This window comes from Hemicordylus capensis, chromosome 3, assembly GCF_027244095.1.
Source record: "Hemicordylus capensis ecotype Gifberg chromosome 3, rHemCap1.1.pri, whole genome shotgun sequence".
Classification (NCBI taxonomy): Eukaryota; Metazoa; Chordata; class Lepidosauria; order Squamata; family Cordylidae; genus Hemicordylus; species Hemicordylus capensis.
Window position 1 is genome coordinate 296487738 of NC_069659.1, and position 26523 is coordinate 296514260.

General features: G+C 46.3%; 1 protein-coding gene and 1 long non-coding RNA gene across 8 annotated transcripts in view; one reads left to right on the forward strand and one right to left on the reverse strand.

Annotated features, from left to right (window-relative positions):
• Positions 1 to 26523, reverse strand: part of EPHB1 (EPH receptor B1) — a 482626-nt gene that overhangs the window by 2585 nt on the left and 453518 nt on the right. The window lies entirely within an intron of this gene.
• On the forward strand, positions 848 to 23052 carry LOC128350104 (uncharacterized). The gene is made up of 4 exons (XR_008319152.1): positions 848 to 895; positions 3701 to 3829; positions 11391 to 11664; positions 22972 to 23052. It is a non-coding gene; the product is annotated as an uncharacterized LOC128350104 (long non-coding RNA).

The following is a 26523-nucleotide window of genomic DNA, read 5'->3' on the forward strand; positions in this document are numbered from 1 at the left end:
TTCTATAACTGTCAATACACCTACTATACCTTCCCTATAACATCAGAGCAGCTGAAGAAGGCAGAAGCTGAAACCTCTTGCAGTTGAAACACACTTGAAGCATTGTGGAGTCCCTCTCTGAAGGGTTATACCAACCTGGTAGGTAGCATGTGACAGAGACCTATACACCTTGAACTGGCTTCTCAGGAGAGCTGAATATTCAAAGAATACGGCAATACTGCCACATAGGGAGTTCAGAACTCCTAAGTCTTTGAGGACTTTGGAGCATCTCCCGACCCTCCTGTTCTGGAATTCTTCATTAGCTGACTAACCACTGTTAGTCAACATGTATATCAGCAGAACTTTGTGTCTGGGTCCATATATGCAAGCATGTACATACAGAGAAGGTTGGGTTTTTTAAATTATGATTTCACACTTTACAGCTGCTTCTGCTTTGGGCCCTGCTCTCCATGTATATCAGTCCATTATAATCCACCTTTTCATTCTGGATGCACAACTTTAATGGTAACTCTTATTCAAAAGAATCCCTAATTCAAATGCCCTTAAACAATGACTCCTTGAACCCAGTTTTGGAGCAGTTTCTAACCTCTGGGGCATGATTCCTCGCTCATCAACCCAGAATCCTGTTTGGGGCTTACATACTGTGCAGTGCCCCACCAATCCAACTGCGGGATGCCTGTGCTGGTTCTGTCTGATTCAAAGCTGTGTCCATGCTGTTTCTGAGTTCAGAGAGGCTCCATGGCAACTAAGAATTGCATCAGCACTGAGCTATGTCATCACTACAGCGATGACACAATTCTTAGTCATCATGCAAGCTCTGTGAGCTCAGAAACAGTGTGGATGCAGCTTAGAATCGGGTGGAAGCAGCACAGCACTCTGCTCTGGGATTGGTGGGGTAAGCCACAGGGGCATAGCTATAAATGAATAAAAGGATTCAAAGAACACGGGCCCCTAGCTCCTGAGGGCCCTCCAGGTCCACCCCTCCCTATTTCCTTCATTATCTCCCTCACTCTGGAGGGGCCAGAGAGAGGGATGAACACAGGCCCCTTCTCCCCTAGCTACGCCCCTGGTAAGCCACGATGTTTGCTAGTCCCCTGTGTTGACACAAAGACCATGCTCAAGTAGGAAGAGCAGCATCCTTTAAAAGCCCCTTTCTCCACACTCTACTTGGTTATCCATTATACTCAAAACAGAGCACTAAAACTCCTTTCTCACCCACCCTGTATGACTTCTCCATGACTGTGCTATTAAAGCTATCTGTAAATGGTAAATAATCTTGCTGCAGCAACATAACTGTCCCTTGGCTATATTGATTTTTTTTAATGTTTCAGTCCTAGGAAATCTGGGAGGCAGATATCCTTTGTCATTATTTCTCTCCCCCCACCCCATTCTTTCTTCTCTACAAAAATACTAGCTTTGCTTGACTGCCCTTCCTTTGGTTTTATGCTGGGCCGAGGTAATTACCCCTGGCCTCCACTCTGTGCTCGAGATTAGCTCCAGCTTCTGGATATGTTTGCTGAAATCTATGCCCGCAGGCAATGGAGTTAATAACAGGAGAATTGACACCTCTATTGCCCTAATGCCAGCATGAGCCATAACTTTAATAAAACAGGGCTTGCTTAATGTTGCAGCAGTAATAACCCCTGTCCAAAGGTTGCCTCCTTCCCCTCTGCAATTCTCCCACAAATGGCTCAAAAGGCTGGGTTGTGTGTTTGTTTTTTAACCAAAAGCTCTGCATAGCCTTCATTTCTACTCACCACTCAATTTCAAGCTCATAGTGGGGCTTAAGAGTAAACAGAAGAAGTATTTGTTTGGGAAATGCAAACACAATTTTGCATGTGTATGAAAAGCTTGATCCACATGGCTGTCGCCTGGGCATTCAATAGGGATGGAGGAATTACACGCCCAACAACACAGAAAACAAGAGGTGAGCAGCAGAAAAAGAGGAGTGCAGGGACGAGCAAGAGCAGCCCTGCACAATTTGTTTCCCACCCTGCAGAAGGCAGCACATCAGCCAGATTTCTATTAACCCCTGCTGTGTGTGCCGCCTGTTTGAGGAGTAGCGTACCCAGCAGAAGGGTGGCCCACTGGCGGCTCTCTTGCATAACATCCATGCACGTGACATCACATGGAAAGGAGATGTGGCCCAATCAACGAAGGGCCCAGCCCTCCCAACTGAATTTCCAGCCAGTATTTGCTGACTGGATGTGTTTATTTCCCTTTCTCTCCTTCGCTGGAGGGAACTAGTCATAGCCAGACAGCAAATGCTGGCTGGAAATGAGCTTGAGAGAGCTTGCATGGCTCTCCAGAGCCCAGGCCACACCCCTTTATGAGTGACATCATTCATGCATGGAAGGCACCGGCGGCCCTTTTCATTGGTGGCCAAGGTTCTTTGAACCCTACCGCTCAAGGGTGGCTCTGTCCCTGTGTCTGAGATAGAAAAAGCACATGGTAAGTTACAATACATTGCCTTTGGGCTACATTGGACTTGGTAGGTCAGAAGAGATGCAGGCCTGAGTTCTAGTCACCTTTATCAAGGCAAATATACACTCTGTCCTCCTACAGGCAGAAAATGAAGGCAGGAAACAGTCATGGGACAGGATATGCAAGCTATGTACTAAGGTTTCTCCAACAGACTTATTTATAATTTCTTTAGCACTTATATGCTGCATATACAGGATTGCACCATTCTAATCCATGTTATTTGATCCAGATTAGCTCCCTGCCTCCTGGTTTCAATACTCACAATCCCTCACAATCCCTCATGCAATTCAAGTTCTCACCTTCTGCATGTTATTACTGTGCTCTTTAACCACCATCCAAATTGCAACTATGATAAGTGTAGTTAAAGGGTGTTTGGAGGTAGCTACTTTGCATGAAAGGATGTTGAGTATTCATTTTTAGTACACTCAGACAGAATCAAATGCTTCATTAAGTGATAGGCAGCGGCTGGTGGTGACTGGGGAGGGGGCACAGGGCAGGTGATGGGTGGAACCACAGGTTCTCTACATACACCACATCCATATGGAAAGTCACTTCTGCAATTATTTGAAAAGCAATTTGGACTCAGTAATCCATGCATATGCCCTAAAAGAACTTTCTGGCTTCTTATGCCAATGTCTTAAAACAATCTTAAAGTTTGCAGTTCCTTCCAATGCTTTATGCCACGACATTTTGGGAATGGGCCATAATGCTCTTTGCATTAAAGCAGAGGTTGCATTCCTTCTCTCCAAACAAAGAAGCCACCAAAATATCACACCAACAGCTGGACTACCTAACGTAAATGGTGACTGGATTCTTCTGAGTAATTTTATAGCTGCTTCCTGCACACACACAAGGAAACCTGAAGTAGATTTAACTAAAGGTTTATTCAGCAACAACTCCATTTTCTCCTTCCCTTTCCTTTCCTATTGACTCCTCCCTCCACAATCTCTACAGGATCCCCCTTGGGGTAAATATTTAACAAATGAACTGCAAAAGATTACTGAATCAAATACAAGAAGTAGCTAAAAGAAAAATACTTCCCCCACCCTCGGAGCACTCTGATTGCCTGCCTGAGGAGTCAATCAGCATGATGGCTTCTGATTGGTGCTCAGGGCATTTTAAGCTCTGCCCAACTTCTGAAAATAAAGGCAAGCCTTGTAATTGGCTCCTGCCTCGTTAATATTCAAATTTGAACAATTCTGTGTGTTCCCATTAGTGTTTACAAAATTCTGATACCATCGTCCACCCTACGTACACACTGGGGCCAGACTTCAGACAGGCAAGAGGCACTGACAGCGAGGCAGACAGAGAAATGGCAGACAGAGAAAATGACACATATTTTCAGGTATTTTTCGGGTGTGCACCACTGTGCCCTCAGGTAAGAGCCACTGCTGGTGATAGGCTGGATTTCCCCCTATGGATCACGTCCTCTTGAAAATTTGGGCAATTTTGTGGAGAGTGGAGCTTTATCCCACTATCCCCACCATGATTCTGATCTAGATTGTCCATTCCTTGCAGTTGCTCTTTGCTCTAGGAGGGCAGCATATATTGATGCCCTTCTGGGAAAACAGCAGCCACAGGAAGCCCAATCCAGATCAGGACCCTGGCAGGGGGGCAGGGGGGGTGCATGTGGGGAAGAGTGTTAAACATTCCCCCCCCATGCTGTGCTTCCAATCTGGAGAGACCAATCTAGCCACTTGGTGGGGGTGGGAATCAAGCGCATAAGCCTTTATAAATGGATTTAATGCAACATGTAGTTTGGCCCTCAGAGTGCTTTACAATCCTTATCCTTTTCACTCCACATCCCTGTGAATTGGGTTACTAAAATTCTTATTTCCAGGTATGCTGGAAATCAGCAAATGCAAGAGAAGGATGTGCTCTAGGGATGTGCACGGACCGGTCCGGAGCCAATTCTAAAAGCCTCCAGACCGGTCCAGACCTGGGGCTGGTTCGATGGTTCAAAGCTGGGGAGGTGGACCTTTAAGGGGAGGGGAGGGTGTACTTACGCCTCCCGCCGCTTTCCCCTCTCCAGTGCTCCCGTTTTTTTTACACATTTGGGGCGGCAATGTACCTCCCTACCGCCCCTTCCCCCATTCCTCGGCAAAAGGCTTCAAAAGCCTTTTGTGTGCATCACATCCATGTGTCACGTGCGTGCGTCAGACATGTGCGTGCGCATGATGCATGCGATGCACAGACACGATGCACAGATGTGACATGCGTGTGCGACAAGCACACGCACAGTCAGGCTTTTGAAGCCTTTTGCTGAGAAACAGGGGAAGGGGCGGTAGGGACGTACCCTGCCACCCCAAATGCGTTAAAAAACAGGAGCGCTGGAGGGGGGAAAGCGGCAGGAGGGGTAAGCACACCCTCTTCCACCCTTAAAGAGCCCCCCTCCCCAGTGCCGGACCGCAGAAGTGCGGTTCCGTACACACCAGTAATGTGCTCGTGGCTATATAAGGCACCAATGGCTGAGAATAAACTCTGAACTCAAGTCTCAATTGCCAAAATCCAGCATTATGCACTGCAACACACTTGCTTCAAGCAACTTGGATCAGTGGAACACTGATAACTCTCACACTACCTCATTTTGCACCAGTTCCCATGAGCAAAGTGTTCACAGTAATCAGTGCTACCTGCACTTGACCAAGAGAGGCCCATAAGGGTGGGGCAGTAGGGGGACGGTTAACAAGCCACAGGTATGACTGGTTCTCACTTTCCTCTCCCTGTCCCAGCCACCTCACTTTGCCCACTGCTGCATTAACCCCAGGAGTGCAAGCTGGTTATTCACCCGGTTTCCCAACTAGGCAAAAAACCAGCATGCATGCCTGGGCTTAACATGGTGACAGGCAAAACCAAGCAGCCAGAGCAGGGAGAGGAGAGCAGGAATGAGCAGCACCTGAAGCTCATTTGCCACCCTCCCTGTCCCACCCATATGGGCCACTCCTGAATGCAGCTGACTCCTTATTCCATATTTAATCCACAACTTGTGCTGGGAAAAGATGAAGAACACAGGGCTGGATAAATGCAGAATGGGCCCCCTCTTAAAGAGTTCCTTGCACCAGTGAAAGCTCTCTCATAAAGTGAGAAATGACATTGCATCCACGCATAGTGGAACCTAATGAGTGCGTTTTCCAGCCTGAAAAGAGCAAGACAGGCACCGCCTGTTACCCATGCTGTAACATCGAAGTGCAGCCCAGCAGCAAAATCCTATTATTTAGCCACGTCAGGGGGGCAAAGATGCTTTTAATATACAATTGCACGTTGGAAACATAAAGCCGCCACATTAAATAGCAAAGCAATTGACCGCTGTGTCCTCTTGCCTAGCTCCTGATAACTAGGGACTGCCAACACAATTATACTGGGGCTTGTGTTCCACCATCCTAACTTACTGAAGCTTAAAGAATGCCCCTGCTGTGCCTGACATTTGGCTTCTGTTAAAATTCATCATCTTTTGGAATCAAATCATTTTTGCAATCCTAGGTAGTAATGAAACTTTTATTTAGTAATCTGGAGTTCACACACACACACAGAGAGAGAGAGAGAGAGAGAGAGAGAGAGAGAGAGAGAAAGATGGGAAAGTAGCAATCAGACAGAGATAAATGTAGAATAAGGGAGAAGTAATAGAAATTATTTGTTAAGGGGGGAAATGTGCGTACAGCAGGGTTATCCGCTGAGTATAGCTTCATCTGTATATGCAGACAAAGCTGCAATATGATGTATATTTAGCATGGATGAAATCTCAACTGAAATGAATGTGAAGTCCTTCTAGTATTGAGGACAGGGCAAAAGGAGTAAAACCACTAGTTTTACTAGTTTAACAGGTTCGGAGTAAAACCACTAAGGATGCTATCAAATTAATCTCTTGCCAAAGTTTGTGATGGAATGCATGGTTGCAGACCCTCCTGCTCTCCAATAGATTGATTTTTATATATTATAGCTCTACCTATGGATTTTATGCATTCCATTTGTTTGTGGATACTTGCACATTTAAATGCATACATCACAACGTATCATTGTGCCAACTGTTTGGATAAGAAATATGTGAACACATGCTCAAATTAAAAAAAAAACATTTAAATGAGAGCAGAATGCTGGATGAAAGTGAGGGGACTGAGGTGAGACAATGGAAGACTAGAGGGGAGAAGGTTCCAGTCATCAAGGTGAGAGATGACCAGAGTGCGAAACAGGGACATGGCTGAGTGGAAAGAAAGGAGTGTGCAATGTTATAAAGGGAGAAGCAACATGATTTGGCAATGGACTGTATGGGAAGCAGAGAGGAGCTGAAGAAAAATGGAGGCTTTGTGCTTGTTCAACAGGGTGGATGACGACACTATCAGTAGATCCAGAGAGTGACATACGAAGCAAAGGAGCATTGGTGCAGCAAGAGAGCGGCCTAACAGAACTCGATGCAGCTGGAAACAGCCATTTTCTGTGCCCTTCTCTTCCCCAGGCAGCTCTCTGTGTCACCCAAACATCTGTCTCCCAGGGCTGTACACCCTCAGATCACAGAGTGCAAATCTCTTCATCTTTACAGCATTTGTCTCTGCAGACAAATGGTGTAACCATGTTCAGCATGTGGCTGAGACTGTCAGAACCAGGGCGGGGCCTGCGAGTGCACTCTCAGGATGCTGTATTTGAGTGCAGCGTCTCTTTTTTTATTTGAACATCTGAAGGGGGCTGGAGTTGCTCCAGTGGAGAGACAGAAAGAAGGAGGTTTCTCCCTACTGAAGCACTGGAAAGGTGATTAGACAGGTAGGAAGAAAAGCATCTAAGGACAGAATCACAGAGACTTCAGGCACAAATGGAGTCAAATAACAGAGAGGAGTCAACTGTCGTAATTGGCAGAGAGATCAAGAAGCATGATGACACTTTTACATTTGGCATTGAAAATAATGTCAGTGGCTTATGGTGTTCCACAGTATTAGCAGGGCAGAACAGAAGCTGTGTTTTCAAAAGAGGCTGTCTCAGAGTTCAGCCTGAGCATTACTGAGTGGCTGGATGTGCATGGAGGGGTAGGGGAGCAATTTTTGCTGCTCCCAGACCCTCCAAAAATACTTCCTGCTACCAGAAATATGTCCCTGAGGGTCATGCAGCCCTCAGGGACATATTTCTGGCAGTGAAAAGTACTTTTAGAGGGAGAAGAAGAACCAAAAATCACTCCCCCCTCCGTGTACATTTGACCGCTCAGCTTTGGGCTGAGCGCCAAGACAGCCTCAACTCCTGCTCTGCCCTATTAATGAGGCGGAACACGTCAGTCAGTAACTTTGGTGAAGGCAGGATATGAAAGCTGGGCTACAGGAGGTCAGAAGAGAAGTTGGAGGAAGGTTGAGACAGTGGGAGGAAGCAGCAAGTTCCAGGAGTTTGGAGGCAAACAGTGAAAGGGAAACTGGGCAGCATTTGGAGAAGGAGAATAGGGCAAGGGACATTTTTTGAGAGCAGGGCAATCAATGGCATGTTTGAATGCAGAAAAGGGGAAAAAGCCAGAGGAGAAAGTGGCTGATGACATGGTGGAGTGGAAGGAGAAAGGCAGGGGAAATTGCAAGAAGGAATCAAGAGGAGATAGGATAAAGGAGGCCCATGGAGGGATTAGATGAACACTGAGCCAATCGCTACTTGCCTTCCTATCCTCTCTAATAAAAGGCTTGGTGTCCGTCCGTGGACAAACAAGCGTGTGTCCGTGCCTCCCTCGGCTGTTCTGCGCATGCGCGGAGTGCATGCGCAGAACAGCCGAGTCAGAAATGAAAAAAGGGAACAGGCGGCCATGTTGGGCGGCCAGAAGCAGCCGCCGTGAAGAAGCCGGTGAAGCCCGGCCGAGGTGGCGGCGGAGCCAACAAGGACGGGTGGCTGGGAGACCTTGGGGCCCTTGCCCGGCCCCAAAATTGCCTTTGCCCTTGCCCCACATGTTTCCCGCTGACCACTCTCCCACCCTCCCAGCTGCCTGAATTCTCCTTCCCCGCACCCCCCCGCAAATGATTAAGGGCCAAAATGGCCCATGAGAATGCCTCCGCGGCCGCCGCCACAGCCGACGACCGCCCTCCCGCCCTCCCAGCTGCCCGAGCCCTCCTTACCCGATCCAGCCCGCAACAGTCGGGCGAAGTAAAAGCATATTTTGCAAAGAAGAAGAGAGGAGCTTGCGAACAGAGCTCCTCTCTGTGCTAAGCCTCTTCCCGAACTGGTGCTTTGGGCGCAAAGGACGCCTATTGGGCAGTGGCTTAACACAGAGAGGAGCTCTGTTCGCGAGCTCCTCTCTTCTTCTTTGCAAAATATGCTTTTACTTCGCCCGACTGTCGCGGGCTGGATCGGGGGTGGCGGGACCAGACCACCCGCAGACGGCATTCAGAGAAGTGGCTGCGGCAGCCGCTGAAAGGCTGAGGTGGCAGCGGCAACAAAGCACCCACGGGCAGCATTTTCAAAAAAAAAAAAAAAACGAAACAAGGGAGAGGAAAGAGGGGGGGTGGAAAGGTGCAGGAAAACAAAAACAAAGAGAAAAAGAGGAAGAGACAGAGAGAGAAAGAAACAGACAGACAGGGAAGAAGAAGAAGAAGAAGAAGAAGAAGAAGAAGAAGAAGAAGAAGAAGAAGAAGAAGAAGAAGAAGAAGAAGAAGAAGAAGAAGAAGAAGAAGAAGAAGAAGCAGCAGCTAGCACCCGTTATTATAACGGGCTTAAACATACTAGTGTGTGTATAAAACCCTGATCATGGGCTTTATGCAGACTGACAAGAGATTCTCAAGTTTCTAAGAAAATTCCTTGTTGACAACAGTGGCAGACTGGACACAGAGGTGCTCTTACCCCTGGACTTCAGGGCCGAAGTCCAGGGCCTCCACAGCCCCTGGGGGCCTCAAAATCCTCTTTAGTCTGTCCCAGGTGGTGTGGTTGCCCAGTGGAGCATGATGATGCTTATTTTCCAGGAGAGCGGGGCCGCCAAAGGCCTTTAGGTCCAGGCTCCAAAATTACCTAGGTGCACCTCTGGACAACACAGTTCCTGACTGCAATATAGCTAATATTGGCAAAACTCTATTAAATGTATTGAGATTAAATAGCCCAATAAAAATACAAAGTATTGTCAAACACATCATATAGTATCTAGGCCATGCAGCATCCTCTGCTTCAAGTCTCATGTAGTGGAAGCTGCTTTGCAGAATGGTGTATATGCTATGCTCTCCAGCTCCAGTATCAAGCCAATGCAACTTCCATGCCACGATAAATTGCAATGAAAGGACAGAAACACAAGGCAGTATGGATCCAAACAGTGCTTGCAAATATAGAGAAATAATGGAGAAGGCTAGGTAAGCTGAGGGAGCGGGGACAGAAGAAAGGCAGAACAGCCACTGTTCCCTCTAATTGTTCACACAAGCACTCCCTGGCTAGTTGCCCTAACAATGTCATCTCCCTGGGGAATCCAAATTGTCAGCAGAATGCGGCTTCACACTTAACAGGGAGGATAATTTGACAGCCACAATTAACTCAAATGGGGCTTTGATTCTCTGAAGGGAGGCCATCATGTAGTTAAAAGTTAAAACATTCTGTTAACACTGCTCCCCTGCCAGGTGCGTATGAGACAAAGCTTGTTAATTTCCAGAAGTACTTGAGAGTGGGAATACAGAGCAAGAGGTAGCAAGATACAAGTCAGACAAAAAGGAAACTAGAGAATGGGAGATAATTCTCAGTATGGGTTCAGACTCCCCTCCGCTTTTGCTATAGCAGGTGCTGAGCAAGATCCAAAGTTCTTTTGCTATAGATGCTGAGCAACTACTCAGCAGACTGTTGAAAGTAAGCCAGGAGGAAGCATGCAGTAAGGGCTAGGAAAAATAGAAGCAACAGCCCAGTACAGACAATTACAAGATTAGTCACATTATTTCATTGGTCCTTCCCATGAGAAGGCAGGCAACACACAGACCCTGTGCAGGTGACGGAAACAGTGAATACTGAACACATGGTGAGGAGAAGGATTACAACAGTAGACCCATTCCCATGCATGCCTTGTGAACAGAGCCTATATGCAACAACGTTTGTTCAGTCATCTCTCACCAACCGCTAGGGTTCTGTTCGGGCGAAATCTCGCCGTTAGCAAATTTGCAGTTGGTGAGGCATTAAGGTCTATGGGAAACAGGGGATTAGGGGAACCATGACCGCAAAAATACCTAAAAATAAAGGGGGGGGAATACATTTTTTTTGCCAAAAATAAAAAAAATCCTGTAATATCGCCCAGAGTCACCAAGAAGAATAATGAGCAGATTGAACCTCTGGGCATTTTTTGAACCCCCTAAAATCACTCAAAGGCATTTTAAATTGGCAAGGGACAGCAAGTTCAGCAAGGGTCACCAAGAGGATTGAGCAGATTGAACCCCTCCATATTAATGAATAATAATAATAATAATAATAATAATAATAATAATAATAATAATAATCTATACCGCCCTTCCAAAAATGGCTCAGGGTGGTTTACACAGAGAAACAACAAATAAATAAAATGGATCCCTGTCCCCAAAGGGCTCACAATCTAAAGAGAAACATAAGATGGACACCAGCAACAGTCATTGGAGGTCTCTCTGCCAAGTTAGCAGGGGTTTCAATAGCTGAAACCCCTCCAAAATCACTAAAAAATCTCACCAAATGCAGATACTCAGGTCGCAGTTGGCAAGACCGGTCATAATTTCCCATTCACATATACTCAAACCCACAATTGGTAAAACCGCGGTTGGCAAGGGATGACTGTATGTAAATTGGCTCTCTCCACACAATCTGAACCCCACCCCAAATGCAATGTTTCCATGATGGTACGTATGGTGTGAATATACATAGGCTCTTGTCTCTGTATATAGAGTCCATTAGTGTGTGGGAGTCAGAGTTGGGCCAGGGCTTGGCACTGTGGTACTCCCACTGTGATCCTCCTCTCTTTTCCACAGATTCAGTATACCTTGATGGTTACAACCTGCAGTCAGGCCTCCTCATCCACTCTGGATGGGACCACAGATGAGGAGGAAGACTGGGCATAGAAACCTGAACTACAGCTCAGCTTAGAGGACCCTCAGAGATCTCCAAGGAAGGACCCATGTCTCAAGACTCAAGACTCCCAGCCCTCTTTTGTAAGGCCAGAGGATATTGCCATTTGATTCGGATGCCAAGGAATTCACATGTGAAAGAGAACCACTGGAGCCAGAGACTATGACAGCAGATGAGGTCAGTGCTCCCTGTAACAGGGATCCCAGATGCTGATTACAACTCCCCAAATCCCCAGCTGCAATGGCCTTTGCCTGGGGATGATGGGAGTTCTCATCTTTGGTAGCAAATGAGATTTTCAATACAAACCATGAATCCACTCTCATTTGCTACCAAAGAACCTACACTCAGAACACCTCAGAAACAACAGAACCCTGTACCCCATGGGTTAGAAACCCATGGGTTGGTTGGCACCCTATGTGCACTACACCACCATTCGCTCTGGGCCACCCCAGCACCCCCCAAGTGAGGTTATGGGGCTGCTGAAACCACCATTATACCTTATGGGTAAAAACCCTAAAGATACATAAACTTCAACAATTCACCAAAAATCAGCCCTTTGCCCAATCCCTCTGCAACGTGGGTGGTAGCCTCCACCCATTAGACACTACCACCCCACCCCACTCTTTTGGCCCTGGGACCCGGAAATCAAGTAGACGTCAGATCGGACCTTTTTGCATTGAAGTCAATGGGAGGCAAAAAGGCGGGAAATTCAAATAGTTGTCAGAACTCAAAATGGAGGAGGAGGAAGAAGTACTTTATCGGCCACAAAATGGAGGGCCGGAACTACAAATAATTCAGAGCCAAAATGGGGGTGATTCATTTTAGCTCCAAAACATTTCGGGAAGGCAAGGGGGTGATTTGTTTCCACAACGAATCACCCGAAACAGGCAGTTTCAGGTACAGAACATTCTATACCTGAAATGTTTCGCACATCCCTATCCTCTGGTTTCCAGCCCTGACTGGTTGACCTTTGCCTGACTCTGATCTCCCCAGCCCTCTTTACCGTTGTTCACTGGCTTAATAAAACCCAACACTACCTACTTTCACTGAGTGCCCATCATGAATCACAGTAACTATTGCCATCTGCACATGGCTAAAGTAAGACTTTTCTGAGGCCATGTTACAAAGCCCATCTGAAGAGACCTTCACAGGCCATACACATCTCATGCATCAACTTCTAAAAGGAAATGATAAAACATCTACTAGCAAATCATATCTCAATTTTCAAACTATGCTGCAAAATATTTTTCAGTTCTTATTGTGCTTGCCTTCACAAGTGGACGGTCATTATTATTTTCTTGTTACAATTAGGAATTTGAGGCAGTTAGAAAATAACAATGAGACCATGGCAGAGCTCAGGTTTCTGAGATACAAGTCTAGCTCTAATTGTCACTGGATCATAGTGATTCATGGGTAATACATCTCCTTTCCCACCCACCAGTTCTCCCCTGCAATTCTTTCCCCCACCAACTGCCTTGTCTCCAGGTCATGTTACAGTTTTGTTTGTATAGGAACATAGTTTTAGTTTCCCTTTGCAGTTGGAAAAGCAGATGGAGGGAAGTTGCTAGGAAAAACCATTCGACAGTAAAGCACCCACCTCCTCTTTGCTGTTTTGCAGGGGTATATAGCTATATTTGAGCAGATGCGTTCAAAGAACCTGGGCTCCCCAGCTTCTGAAGGGCCCACAGCTCCACCCCTCCCTATTTTCTCCATTATCTCCCACACTCTGAGGGGCCACCAGGGAGCAGAGTGACCACGGCCCCCTCTCCCTTAGCTGCACCCCTGCTGTCTTGGTTCCAATCTGCAGAAGATAAATAGTAGTTGGGCCTTGAAGACATGAGGTCGTGGGAGGGGCAGAATGCATTGTTCTGCCCACATCATGGAACTGACAGCCAAGCTTAACACCATGATCGAAAAATTTACATCTATTGGCCTGGGGCTGACTTTTTCTCTTAAACAAAATCACATAAATCTTGTGAAATATTCAGTACGATTCTTCACATGAGCATCCCTACCCAGGCTTGCAGGCTGCTCACGTGGAGCACCTGGATTGGTCCCGATCCCAGTGCTCTTTGCTAGGGCAACCAAGGTTTTTTTTAAACCAAGGTTTATAGTGGGGTAGAAGGGTGCAAGTGTACCCTTCCACGCCACTCCCTGACGGCTGATCCGGCCGCCCAGTGCTCCCGCCCTGCTTGTGTGCGGGGAGAGCAAGCTTAGCCTGCTCTCCATGCTCACCTGCAAAAACTGGGTCTCACTGATCAGTGAGACCCGGCTCATTAAGTCACACAATTCCTGGGACTAACCAATAAAATTCACCATGCAAGAGCACCCAACGGTGGCAGAATCCCCCAATACAGCGCACTCCTGGCATGGTGCATTGCAGGATGCCAGAGAACTTCCTCAGCTCTCAGCTCCACAGCTCACTGCAGTGCTGCATGTGTGCCACATGAGCAGCAGAGCCTACTCGGGAGGGTTGATCGTGTGTGGGGAGGCAGGTAGGAGCTTGCCTCCTCATCGACCTTCTCCAGCTTGGTTGTGAAAACATCCTTTGTATGTGCTAAATCTGGCTTCCCTAAAATTCTGCCCATTGAAGTGGCAACATAACACTAGATTCAAACAATGATGAATGCAGGATTACTAAAGGAGCTAACAGTGAATGGAGAATCCCCCAGGCTTGATACAATAAACAATTTTTTTTCTTCACTTCTCTAACAATCTTCAGTAAGTCAACAGCCACTCTAAATTTGATGAGTTCCTGATACTTCAGGTTCCTTAATAATTGGAGAGTCTAGGAGATTTAACAGTAATCAACCATAAATATGATGAAAGGACTTGGCAAATAATTTTTGTTATACTGTATAAAAAAAACAAAACCACCTCAACACATGTTGAGTTCTAAAGAGTCACAACTCTTTTTAATGCTTCCTTTAGTACTGAAGTTGGCATACGCTTTGTATGCTTCCTTTGTTACTGAGGTTGGTTTTTTACTTAATAATGGCTTAGGTTGACAATATGGTTGTTTTTAGTAAAAACTGGGAAATTGAAGGAAAGTAACTAGTGCTATCAGAAAGGTACACATTGCACAAATAAATGAGATGATGGTGACTGATATGATCCACCGTCCTCCAGCAATGGAAGGTGTAGTGCAGAGGGCAGTGGCTCTGAAGTAGCCTTCAGAGTCCCTGCACTGAAGGCTGTGTTGTGCAGTAGGCCAGGCATGGGGGTGGAATTATGTTTGCATCTCTCCCATCCTTCCACTTGTATAAATATGTTCCCGAAGTTGCTCCCCTCTCCAAACCCAGTCTGCTGTACAGAGCACCATTCCTTCCATTGCTGGAGGGCTGCTGATCATGTTGGCCATTGTTATGAAGATGCAATACCTACAGGTAGAGTGGAGAGGCAGTATAGGCCTTAGTAGACAATTTCCATTTGTTACAAGACTGTAATTCCAAACTTAGGATGCTTGGAGAGAAACGTAAGTGGATGACATACCATGCAAGATTATGTCAGCCCAGTAATGTAGCAAATTCAAAAATTGTGCAAATGACATGACAAAAGAATCGGTTCATTGGAAATACTCTTGTGTAACGTCAGTTGTGCAAATGTGTTCGTACAATTTGCATAACATACACAGCTTGTATACATAGAAGCTATTTTCACATGCAGGCAAAACTGGGCTAGGGAAGCCTGCCTAATTTTGCCTGTATTTGAGAACCTGCACAGGAGCTGCGCCATTCACCTGGACTAATTGATGGCGTGTTGGTGCTGCACGGCTCCGCACAACACCGACATACCAGCAGCCTCCTGGCCAGTGTCAGTAAAGAATTCCAGGGGCCTCCCGGCCCCAAACCTCCCTGCTGCTGGCAGAAGCCAGCAATTGTCTGAGCAGACAACAAGGAGAGGATCGTCTGCAGGGGAGGGAAGCTTTTCAAGGCTTCCTCCCCTTGCCCTTTCAAGCCCTCCTCACAGATGGTGAGAAAGGGCTCGCAGTGTTACTGGACTGATGTACCTTGTACATATGTCAGCCAGTGTGTTTAGACCCAACTAAATAAACATTTCAGGTGTGTGTTTAGGGTTTGTGAGGTTCCATTAAACCTAGGCACAGTTCTTTCTCTCTGGATTGTGCTCAAAGATAATGGGGCTATTCTCACGATCAGGCAAAATCGGGCTAGGAGAGCCTAGCCCGATTTTGCCTAATCGTGGGAGCCACTGGACTTGCAGGCGAGCCCGGTGGCTCCCAGGCAGTTAACCCGCCTAACCTTTTTTGATTGCGAGTAGCCATGGTGCGGCTTTGCGCCGTGGCTACTCATGAGGAGACGTCCGGAGGGGAGGCGAAAAGCCACCTCCCGGCTCTGGGGGTCTCGCCAGCATGCTGGAGCTTCAAGGGGCCAATCGGCCCCCGCTCCCCCTAGCCCCCGCCAGCTCCGTCACAGAGCTGGCAATCATGTGGGCGGCTGATCCGGCCACCCAGTGCTCCCGCCCTGCTTGTGTGCGGGGAGAGCAGGCTTAGCCCGCTCTCCATGCTCACCTGCAAAAACCGGGTCTCACTGATCAGTGAGACCCGGCTCATTAAGTCACATAATTCCTGGGACTAACCAATAAAATTCCTCTGGTCTAATGTATTACAAAAGAATAAATGGCACAAGCCCTGTGGTCAATAGTCTTTGTTCCCACCAATCCAAGTAACTTGAGTCATACCTTATTCCCTAGTCAAATATTCTGAAACAGAAAAGCAGTAATAAAGTGGGCAGTGGTGGACAGTGGTGTAGCAATGTTGGTAGTGGCCTGTGTCCATTTTATTTTATTTTATTGGTGGGATGCTGCCCGTGCACTCACCAGCCACCACTGCTGGCTTCCGCAGCCCTGTCCACCATTGCTAGCCAGAGTGTGATATGTTGGTATCATGGTCCAGTGCTTGGATGCTGCTGGGCCATGACATCATTATACCATAATGTGATGGCCGCAAAGGGCAGCAAACCAGCTGAAGGAACTATATTGGATGGGGCTGTGTAGGCCAGTAGATGGCAGGTGGGTGCCCGGGTGGCAAATGGCGGGGCAGGAGGGCATGTGGTGTATGGTGGGAGCTGTGGCAGCTTCTTGGGTGCGTGACTCCAGGCAGCCACCCCTTCCCCCTGAGGCCCTGGGTGACCTATGCTCATGCAACACAGTAGCTCAATTATAGATCCACCCCTGCATTTGAATATTTCCTTAGGAAATCTTTGGTTTTCCTGCTCACAGGCCATGGATGGCTCTTCAGTTGCCGAAAGGCCATAAGGCTGCCTTTCAGGTACTCATACTCGGCATTGTTCTCTTTTGCTGCCCACCACCTCTGTGATATCTGTTTCAGCTTTCCCTCTCAGATATATCAACAGTGGAAGAAGTAGACCTTCTAATTGTCACCTTATTGGGAAAAAGATCCCATCAACCGCCTCATCGCTATCATGGCCCTTTCCCATCAGCTGGAAGTCCAGAGGAAGATGAGCACAACATGTTTTGATATTTCAGTCAATTGTGCATGTAGGGACTCCAAGTGAGGGGAGAAGGAAAGCCCAGGAAGCAGGCAGGAACAAAAATAATGGCAAAGCAGACAGGGAAGCATCAGTAGCAGCACTATGATATGGTAAGGTTAAGATGATTAGGGAATGGCCTGGCCAGAACTCATTAGCAAATGCTTCTGCATGCATAGAATATGAGCTAGAGTGGGCAGTTAGCCTTGCTTGCAAGAGGCGCTCAGCCAGTTCTCAAATTCAGAGCATATGGGAGAGGAGGGAAATGTTCATGAGAGCACACTGTCACACTAACCCACAATGTTCCAATTGAGTTTGGAGCATATTCCAAAGCAATGCATACTGATGATGATCTGATCTCCCCCTTTAATAGAGTACGCTGGGATCTCTTGACCCCTTCAAGCTAAATCAGTGCCTTCACCTACAGGGGAAAAAAATCAGGAGGAAATATGTACAAACCCTACATTTTGTTATACAAGCTCCTTTCTAAAAGGTTAATACAGGAATTTTAATAACATTTGGACCATATTATTATTCATTTCAGAGTGAGGTGGGGGTGTCTTGTACCAATTCCACCTTTTCCTGATCGGCTTTGGAAAGCACAATTTGCATTTTAGATAAGATACACTCCAGGCAGCCTCCTTCTGCAGCACAGCTCTTGGCATGGGCTGTATTTCATGCTGTCAGTCCCACTCATTGCTAATTAGCATGGAGAATTGTACTGATGTTAACCATCATTTTCATCCCTTCTCCTCACCTTCAAAACAAGGGTTCAGTTGCCTAATGAGACCCCTGAGGATAATCAGAAAGGCAAAGGGACAAATCCATTCATGGTGTAGCCCTGCTAACTTCAGTACTATTACTCCCAGGGTGAAATAGTTCTTAGGGAAGCAAAAAATTATTGACATCGTGTGTGGGAGAGAGCAATGAAAAATAAAAGGGAGGGAAATTATATTGTAAAAAAAAAAAAGAGAGAAACCTAAGTTTGGTGTAACATGCAAGAAGACCGTCTAAAAATGGAGGGTCTGGTGGCTCTTTTTAGTTCTGCCATGAATTAAGTCAAAGGATATCTACTCATCACACTAGTATTTGAATTGTAAATGAAATTTTTTTTAGGTATTCAAAAAAAGATTACCTCAAATTATTGTGAATAATACATCTGGTTTTTAAAAAGGAGTAGAGAAAAAGTAAAGTGGTTAATTTATTTTAGATGGCAAGATGTTATCTGATTTCCAAATGTATATTTAGCTTCTTCTGCCTGGCTACATGTTACATTCAACCCATATGAAAAGTGGCCAGATTGTGACTACTATGAATTCTGGAAAGTCAACACTTGGGGAAATACTTGAAAGTGTTTGGCTCGATGTCATCCTGAAAGAGGAGGAGACACTTTGAGCAACAGGTTTTTGCTTCTTGTTATCTAACTCAACTAATTTCCTCTAGCAGCTGAAAAGCAGGAGAAATGAGCTAAGGCATATAGTGAGTACAGTGGTGGGAGGCGGGAGGCTATTAGCCAATAGCATCTTCTCCTCATTGTCAAGGCAGACACCTTCAAGCCTTCCTCAAATGTTGACTGTCCAGAGGGTCCCTTCACACTTCTCAGCTGACAGAAGTCTTTTCACTTGTTATGTTCAACACTTGTACAAATCTTGTACACAAGCACAGATCTGAGCACAGGTACACAAGTTATATTGAACTCAGGTAAAGCAGTACACTTTGGCCGCATTTGCATGTAATGCAAAACTGCGGTTAAATGGGACATCAGTTGACAATTGTGAGCATCTGAATGTGTGCAACCGCAGTTGCACGGCAAAAGCGACCTGAAGTTTGCCTTGGCAAACTCCTGTTTGGATCTCCAATTCGTAGTGAGTTTTGCTGGCACAACCTGAACGCAGATGCCACCATAACTGTGGTTTTGTGCAGTTTCTGGAACCATAATAATAGAGAGGGTGGCCAGACCTGCTTGGGATTGCACCTGCTCCATGACTGCAGCGCTTCTAGCTGGTCGCCTCTCTGAGCATTTCCCCACCCCACCCCCATCTCTGATCTAAGAAAGCAGTTGCCCGGCAACAGGGCAACATCCCATTCCAAGCCTATCAAACAGGAAAGTCACATGGTGACAGGCCTTCTTCCCACTCTGTCTCTTGTCCTGCCCACCACCCCCAGCAATCAGGAGAGAAAGGGGGCGGGATGGCAAGTCAGGCACTATGTGCTTAGCTCTCTGACAACGAAGCAATCAAGATGAATGTTCACAAGCACATGTAGTCACAGTGGCAGCATAAACAGGGCAACTCCATTAGTTCACTGGGACGGGAACGTATGGCAGGGCAGTGATACCTGGGGACGGGTTTAAAAGGCAGCCCCAGCCAGGACTTCTTGAATGACTCAGGTCTATTTTTTGCACAGTGTTGAGGATGGGGGGCCCAGTCCCTTCCCCTTGGGTTAACACATGCGGTCCCTAGGCTTACTCATGAGAAGGGCCGGGCAGCAGGATGAGCATTGCCTCCAATTAAAGGAGAGATTCCTCACAGTGATGAGGATGGATGCTGCTCCTGAGCAGACTGCTTACTCATGATAGCGTAAGGCTGTGGGGAGACCCCTTCACAGCTCATGAGAAGAAACATCTGTGGGGACAGGGGTGTCAGGCAGAATCACGAATAATGTGTGATGACATCCCTACTCCCATGGACTGCAGTCTCACCAGAGTGTCAGACCACAGAGACATGTATGCAGGCCGGATGGCAGATGCTGTCCATCCTGTTTGCTCCACACAAGCAAGACACAGAGGCGGGTACCCTGGCAACACCTCTCGCTGTCTTGGTGACTTCCACAAAGAAGCAGTCAAAGCAGGCCCTCTGCCAGCCCATTTGAACATGTCCATCCTTGTTTTTGCCTGAAACAGCAACCCCACTCTATTCGGGTTGCAGACAACTGGGGCTCCCCTCTCCTGTGGTTCCCCATGTCAGCAGATCTGCATACAGTGCAATGCTGGTCTGAACCTGGGAAATTTGAATGAGAATAAAGATCTGCCCCCAGACCCGGTGTTTCTCCAATCTGACCACCTGGATACACCTGGACACATGGAGCATCAAAATCTGCTTTGGGTGCATCAAAGGCTTCCCTGGAAAGGCGGGGTTTGCTTCACATTATCATTAACCAGAGAGAACACGGGCCTCATGCAAGCGGGGACCCCTTTTTTTTAATAGTTCAACTCATGAGCATGGAGTCTGGTGGAAGACCTAAGGTCCTCCTCAGTAGACTGGCCCTCTCATGAGAGTGCCAGTCTCCTGGGAGCAAGCCACTATGGGGGAAGGAGTGTGGTTTGGTCTCCATGGACTGCCCTGAGTCCATGGAGTCCATCACAAGAGCATCCTTGGTCACATCAGGCCAGACCCCAGAATCCTTTGCCCTGCCTCATATACATTCGGCAACCTCCAGTTTCATGTTACGTGTGAATACACACACACACACACACACACACACACACACACACACACACACACTGTACACAGGTACAACAGAATATCAGGATAGAACTAGAGTATGCCTACTTTTCCAGTTGTGAATGTAACGAGTGCCTGTTCTTGTAAACAAGAACTGGGATCCCTCAAAAACTGCAATGCTTTCTTGTACACCTCTTGCTGATTCCCTTTCACATTTTCCTTTTAAAACCAGATGTACTATTAAATAATTCTGGTAGCTGGCTTACTTATGTCTACCATTAGTTAATCATCCCCATCTTCTCTGTCCCTGTTCTCTCTTCACGTTTGCCCTCTTCCTCCATAAGCTACCTCTAACTTTCAGTTTCTGTGTGGATTCCCTATTAAGGGATCACAGAGACTTGATTCAGGGTTTATAAGGGCACAAATACAAGTGTCAGGGCAAAACCTATTCCTACAGGCTGCAGAAGGACAAACATTCCTTCTGAAAGCAAATGCCAGATCTCTGGCTTCATTTTATTACGATGATTGTGTGCAGGTTAGAGATAGAGAGATCTCCACTTGAATAAATCTTGAGTTGATCAAGGAAGGCAAACAATGTGCAACACAGACAAATAATATATTTGGAAGGAGAGAAAGATAAAGAGTTAAGGAAATTGATGTAGTGACAGGAAATGCCTGAAGGAGATATCTCAGAGAGGTATCTAACACATATTCAAGCAAGTGTCAGGGAGGAAAGACCAGCTTGCAACCAAGGAGATTTGAACGAGCAGAAAGATATGATGCAGGTGACATCTCAGCACAGCTTTTAAAGCCAGATGTGCTACTGCAAAGCAGAAACGGGAATAGGAACCGCAGCAATCAAGGGAGGTTGGTTGAAAGGGAGAGAGAACTAAAGTGGACAGTTCAGCATATTAAAACGGGGTGACACATCCTGCTGATCACCAATATCTAATGGTCCCTTTAAAGTATCAAAAAGCTGCCAAATCCACTTGGATGGCTTCAGAGGAATGTGGAAGAATCTAGAAAGTTGCTAAGCCAGGGGCACTCCAAGAATTGTGGTGCCTGAGGCGAGGTGCCAAATGTTGGCTTGCCTTATGCCTTGTTGGGGGCCTCTCAAAACTGACCCTTGCAAGCTGTGAAAGTGGCACAGGGGCAATTAAGGTTGCCAGCAGCCTCCTCTCCTTTCCTCATTCTTCTTGCAAGCTTTGCAAGGTGTGCGAGGAGAGGCACTCCTTGCAAAGCTTGTAAGGGTCAGACCAGTTCTGAAGAGCTGCTCTCATGGCAGTGGTCGGGGACATCTTGGTTCCCTGCTGATACTCCAACATTCCACCACCTGAAGCAACCACCTCACCTTGCCCCATGAAAAGGCCTTCCCTGTGCTAAGCTTTTTGATTCAGGGCATCCTTTTGGATATCTTAAGGACAAACCCACCAGTCTTCCAGAACCAACAGCAGTGATTCAGCAGACTTCAGCAAAGTTAGCGACCAGGAGTGACAGCTACTCAGTGACCAGTGACACAACATTCCCCCATGCCTCTTCCTACCAAATTGCTTTCCATGGGTTTTTGTGGGTATCAACATCTCTATATCAATAGGAAATTGCCCACCTCTCTGCCCTCTGTGGATTCCATGTCACCCATGTCAATGGCCGTTATGAACCTCCATTTGTCCAGAAAAAAACTGCTCAGCAAAATGCACATTGCAGTCTGGACAGCTACAGATAAAGTTGTCTCCCTTACTCTTGTCACAGTCCCAGGACCAATTTCAGGCTCAAGGACAAAAGAAACAAGAAAAGATTTGCCACTACTTATTCACCATGTCTGGAACGGGGGGCAGTACGGTGATCCGTATTATAGAACTATGTATAGTAATAAATAATCAAGGCATAAATTCTATTCAGACATTACATTGAATCTTTGGTCAGATGCCTGTAAACTTGCCCATGTGTTTGTGTAAATGACAGTACATGCATTCATTTTAAAAGTGAACCCAAGTACGGGCCCCTCAAATGCAGAATACAGATCGGAAGTATTCTGTTGTATGTGTGTTAAACATAATAAGGCTGTTCTCATGAGCAGCCTAACCCAGGCTAGGGCAGCCCAGCCTGGGTTAGGCTGCTTCTGTCCATGCAGATCCCGGTGCTGCCTGCCAGCTTCCTACCTCAGCCTTTTACTGAGGTTGTGTGAAGCCCAAGCGGACACAGAGATGGCAGCCTAGAATGCCCATCACACAGGGGCATTCCCCAATGCACTGTGTTCATCGTACAGTGCATTGTGGGATATGGGGATGCCAGGATGCATCCAATTTTCTCAGAACGAGGTAGACTGCAGACGTTCGAACCAAAATCAGCTTCCCAAGTTCAGATCAGGAACTTATCCAACTGCCTCTGCAATGGTCCATATCAGGCCATTTCTGATGTTTCCAATCTGATATTGCACAGCCCTAATTACTATATCATATATCATGAGATGCATTATTTTATCTAGGCCTGTGACTATAGAGCATTTTGGTACATCAGTTCCTCCTCTTTCTCAGGTTTTGACCCCTTATCCCCAGCAATGAGCCTGTCTTCTTCCACTGAACAGAAAAAGCATCCAAATACAGCATGGAGTGGGGACAATACAAAGATTATTCTAACTCTATTTGGATTTTTTGGTTTGTTTTTTAAACAGCAAGGTCCAGGGATTCGTCTCTTGATTTCCAGCTCCTCTTCAAAATAATTTGGAAGGCTGCCAGGCTGTAACTGGAAAGTTTCCATCTTGGCAAGATCTTGTGAACAAGAGCCCCCAAATCAGATTATGACATGCAAATGAATAACATTTCTGTAGATCCTCTTCTTTTGCTCTCTCTAAGCTTTAAAGGAGAACCAGATGCAAAATGTCTTGTTGAAGTGCCTGAGTCAAGATTTAACCTCTGATCAGAAAAGAAAAGCTTTTACATTTTACAAATTGATTTGCCTGCTACTGAAACACACAAATAGGCCCAGAGAGGGGAGCCGGTTCACATTAAGATTCATTCGCTACAGTTTGAAAATGAATTTTAAAACGGAAACCCAATGATTTGACAGCTTTCCAAGTGAACACATTGTAGTTAAAACTTATTAGGAACATTTACAGATCAAAGGGAGAATCTACCTTGCATTCTAGAATTGCAAATGTGTAGCTTGCAGTTGCAAATCAGCAGCAGTAATCATAGTAATTCTCCCCAAACCATAATGCATAAATGATGCTCTGTGTTCCCTATCCCTGCCAGCTGGAAAACTCCTACAGCATCAGAATCAGCTACAGCCTCCAGTTTCTCTGCCAATTCATTGTATTACAAACATTGCTCCTACAAATGGTGGGAAGCCTGCTGGGTTATACCTTGTGACAACAGGACAGGGTAAAGTTGTGCATCTGTCTGCTGCAGGACAAATTCTCATGATTCCATAAGAAAACTATTCATATTTACAAAGAAAAAGAAACTGTACTTCTGTTGGATTTTTCAGTGATCTTCCTTTCCTTCTGCCTAACTTTGCTCATTATAAAGCCCATGGAAATTTATAGCTTTGTTCCCCTTTCCTGGAATATGGGAACCCCGTGTGCAGGATTAGTTTCTTTCAAAAGGGAAGGAGCACAGAACTGTTGCAGTGCCTTGACACAAATTTTTGATCCATAGCTCAAGGGTGCAAAATAATGGACAGAAAGCATAGCATAGAGTGGAGAGCTGCTCTTGTGGTAGCAAGCATGACTTGTCCCCTTAGCTAAGCAATGTCCACCCTGGTTGCGTATGAATGGGAGACGCTGAGGCTATTCACACGATGGGGTGAAATCGGGCTAGTGGAGGCTAGCCTGATTTTGCCCCATCATGTGAACCACCGGGCTCGGCTGCGAGCCCGGTGGTTCCTAGGCGGGTAACCTGCCTAAATACCCCTGCCCTAAAACCAGGTTTGTGGAGCGAGCACTCCACAAACCTGGTTTTGAAGATCGTGAGTAGCCGCGGCACAGCGCTGCACCACACCTACTCATGAGGAGACCCTCGGAGGGGAGGTGAAAATCTGCCTCCCGGCTCCGGGGGTCTCGCCAGCATGCCCTGCACGCTCACGCAGGGCATGTTGGAGCTTCCGGGGGCTGATTGGCCCCTGCTCCCCCAGCCCCCACCGGCTCCATCACGGAGCCGGCAATCGTGTGGGTGGCTGATCCGGCCGCCCAGGGATCCCTCCGTGATCATCTGTGGGGCTTAGCCTGCTCTCCCCGCTTAGCTGCAAAAACCGGCTCTCACTGATCATGAGACCCGGCTCTTGATGCGTAAGCATTGTAAGATATCCCCCCTAGGGATGGAGCTGCTTTGGGAGAGCAGAAGCTTCCAAGTTCCCTCTGGCATCTTCAAAATAGGGCTGAGAGAGATTCCTGCCTACAACCTTGGAAAAGCCGCTGCCGGTCTGTGTAGACACTACTGAGCTAGATAAACCTATGGTCTGACTCAGTATATGGCAGCTTCCTATGTTCCATAATTCATAACAGCTGTTGCTGGTGTGGTCTAGAGAAATATTCCTGAATGCTCTTGTCTGTAATATTTTTCCAGCTTCACAGGTGCTGGATCACAGACTCACCTTCAGATCCACACCTGCAGTCCTCAAAGTTCTAAAAGAAAAGTAATTCTCTGAAACTATGTTGGGCAGAGCCAGCTGAGTAGCATGACACAATGTTAAAATGTACCAATGGTGAATGCTTTTTTTTTTTTTTTTTGCTGAGGCCTTAGTGAGTATGGCTGAACTGCTCTGATGTCACAGCACTGCCTAGTGAAGGAGAAGCCGAGGATGTAGGGATCAGAAGAGGCAGAAGGCTGAAAGGCATAGTACTTAGCTTTTTTTAAAAAAGGTGTAGGTAAAGTCCAGATGAATGAAGGATTAATTTAGAAAAGGGGGTTTGGAAGAAGGTAGGAAATGAGAAGACCAGAAGGAAACGTCTGAGAAAGGAGGAGAATCTGGGAGAGAGAAGATGTAGAGAAGGCAAGTACACAGAAGTTGGTGAACTGAGGAGGCCTGAAATTCACTTATGGATTCAATCAATCTTTGGCTGTAGATTTATATTTAGCTTAAATGGGAAGCTAATTATACCCATAATTGAGCTCTTCTCGAAATCCCACCTCTTTATTGCAGTCTAAAAGCTTGACAGATGCCAGTCAATGAGTTGCCAGGAAGAGGGGTCTCTTTTAAAGTTTGAGGCTGGGGTTTGTACCCCAGGAGAACTTTGCTTTGATTCCTATTTACTTCATGGCCTGACCTTATGGGGCCATGGAATAATGTTAAAGGCTCTGTGTTTGTTCAGTTGCTACAAAACATTTGCTTGCTTACAATCCATGAAATTATTTGTAGTGTACTGGGGAAGAAACTCCATGAGCATAAATACTAATTATCCAAAAGTAAAAGTAAACAGCAATTTACACATGGCCTCATATACATATACCTGCTGATTATTATTATTTTCCTTTCAAGACATTTAAAACCGTAGAGATGTGTGAAAATGTATTATTGGTCTCTACATTTACATTTATGGATATCCTGCTGTTTCTTGTGACATTTCCGTCACAAATGTTATATACGTTCCTGAGCATCATGCATAAAGGAGCTTCCTTTTTTTACTTGTGAGAAGAAATGCACTATGGACACAGTCACATGACTATGCATATACAGAGTATTTCTGTTCACAGATACAAGCTCCTGCATGTGTGAGGCTCTCTGGACCACCTCTTTGCAGCATGGGCATGATGATATAAAAATCCACAGTATAATGCACTTTATGACTTACGGTATAGATCATGGATGTCATATACCAGCCTAGTTGCACAGTTTGAGGCAGGAAACAACTCTATGATGATACAACTACAGCTACATTAGCAACCACAAACTAGCATATTACCCAGATCATAAGGGAGCCTAATCCTTTGTATTCCTAAGAGTGACCCATAAGTAAAAGCTGTTACTCTAGAAACATGATTAAGAAGAAGAAAAAAGCAGAAAACAATTAAATACAGTCCAAGGTTGCTGCTGTTGCCTACAAAGTAGGATCCTGGAGAGCTTTAGAGCACAAAAGAGGGAAGAAAAGG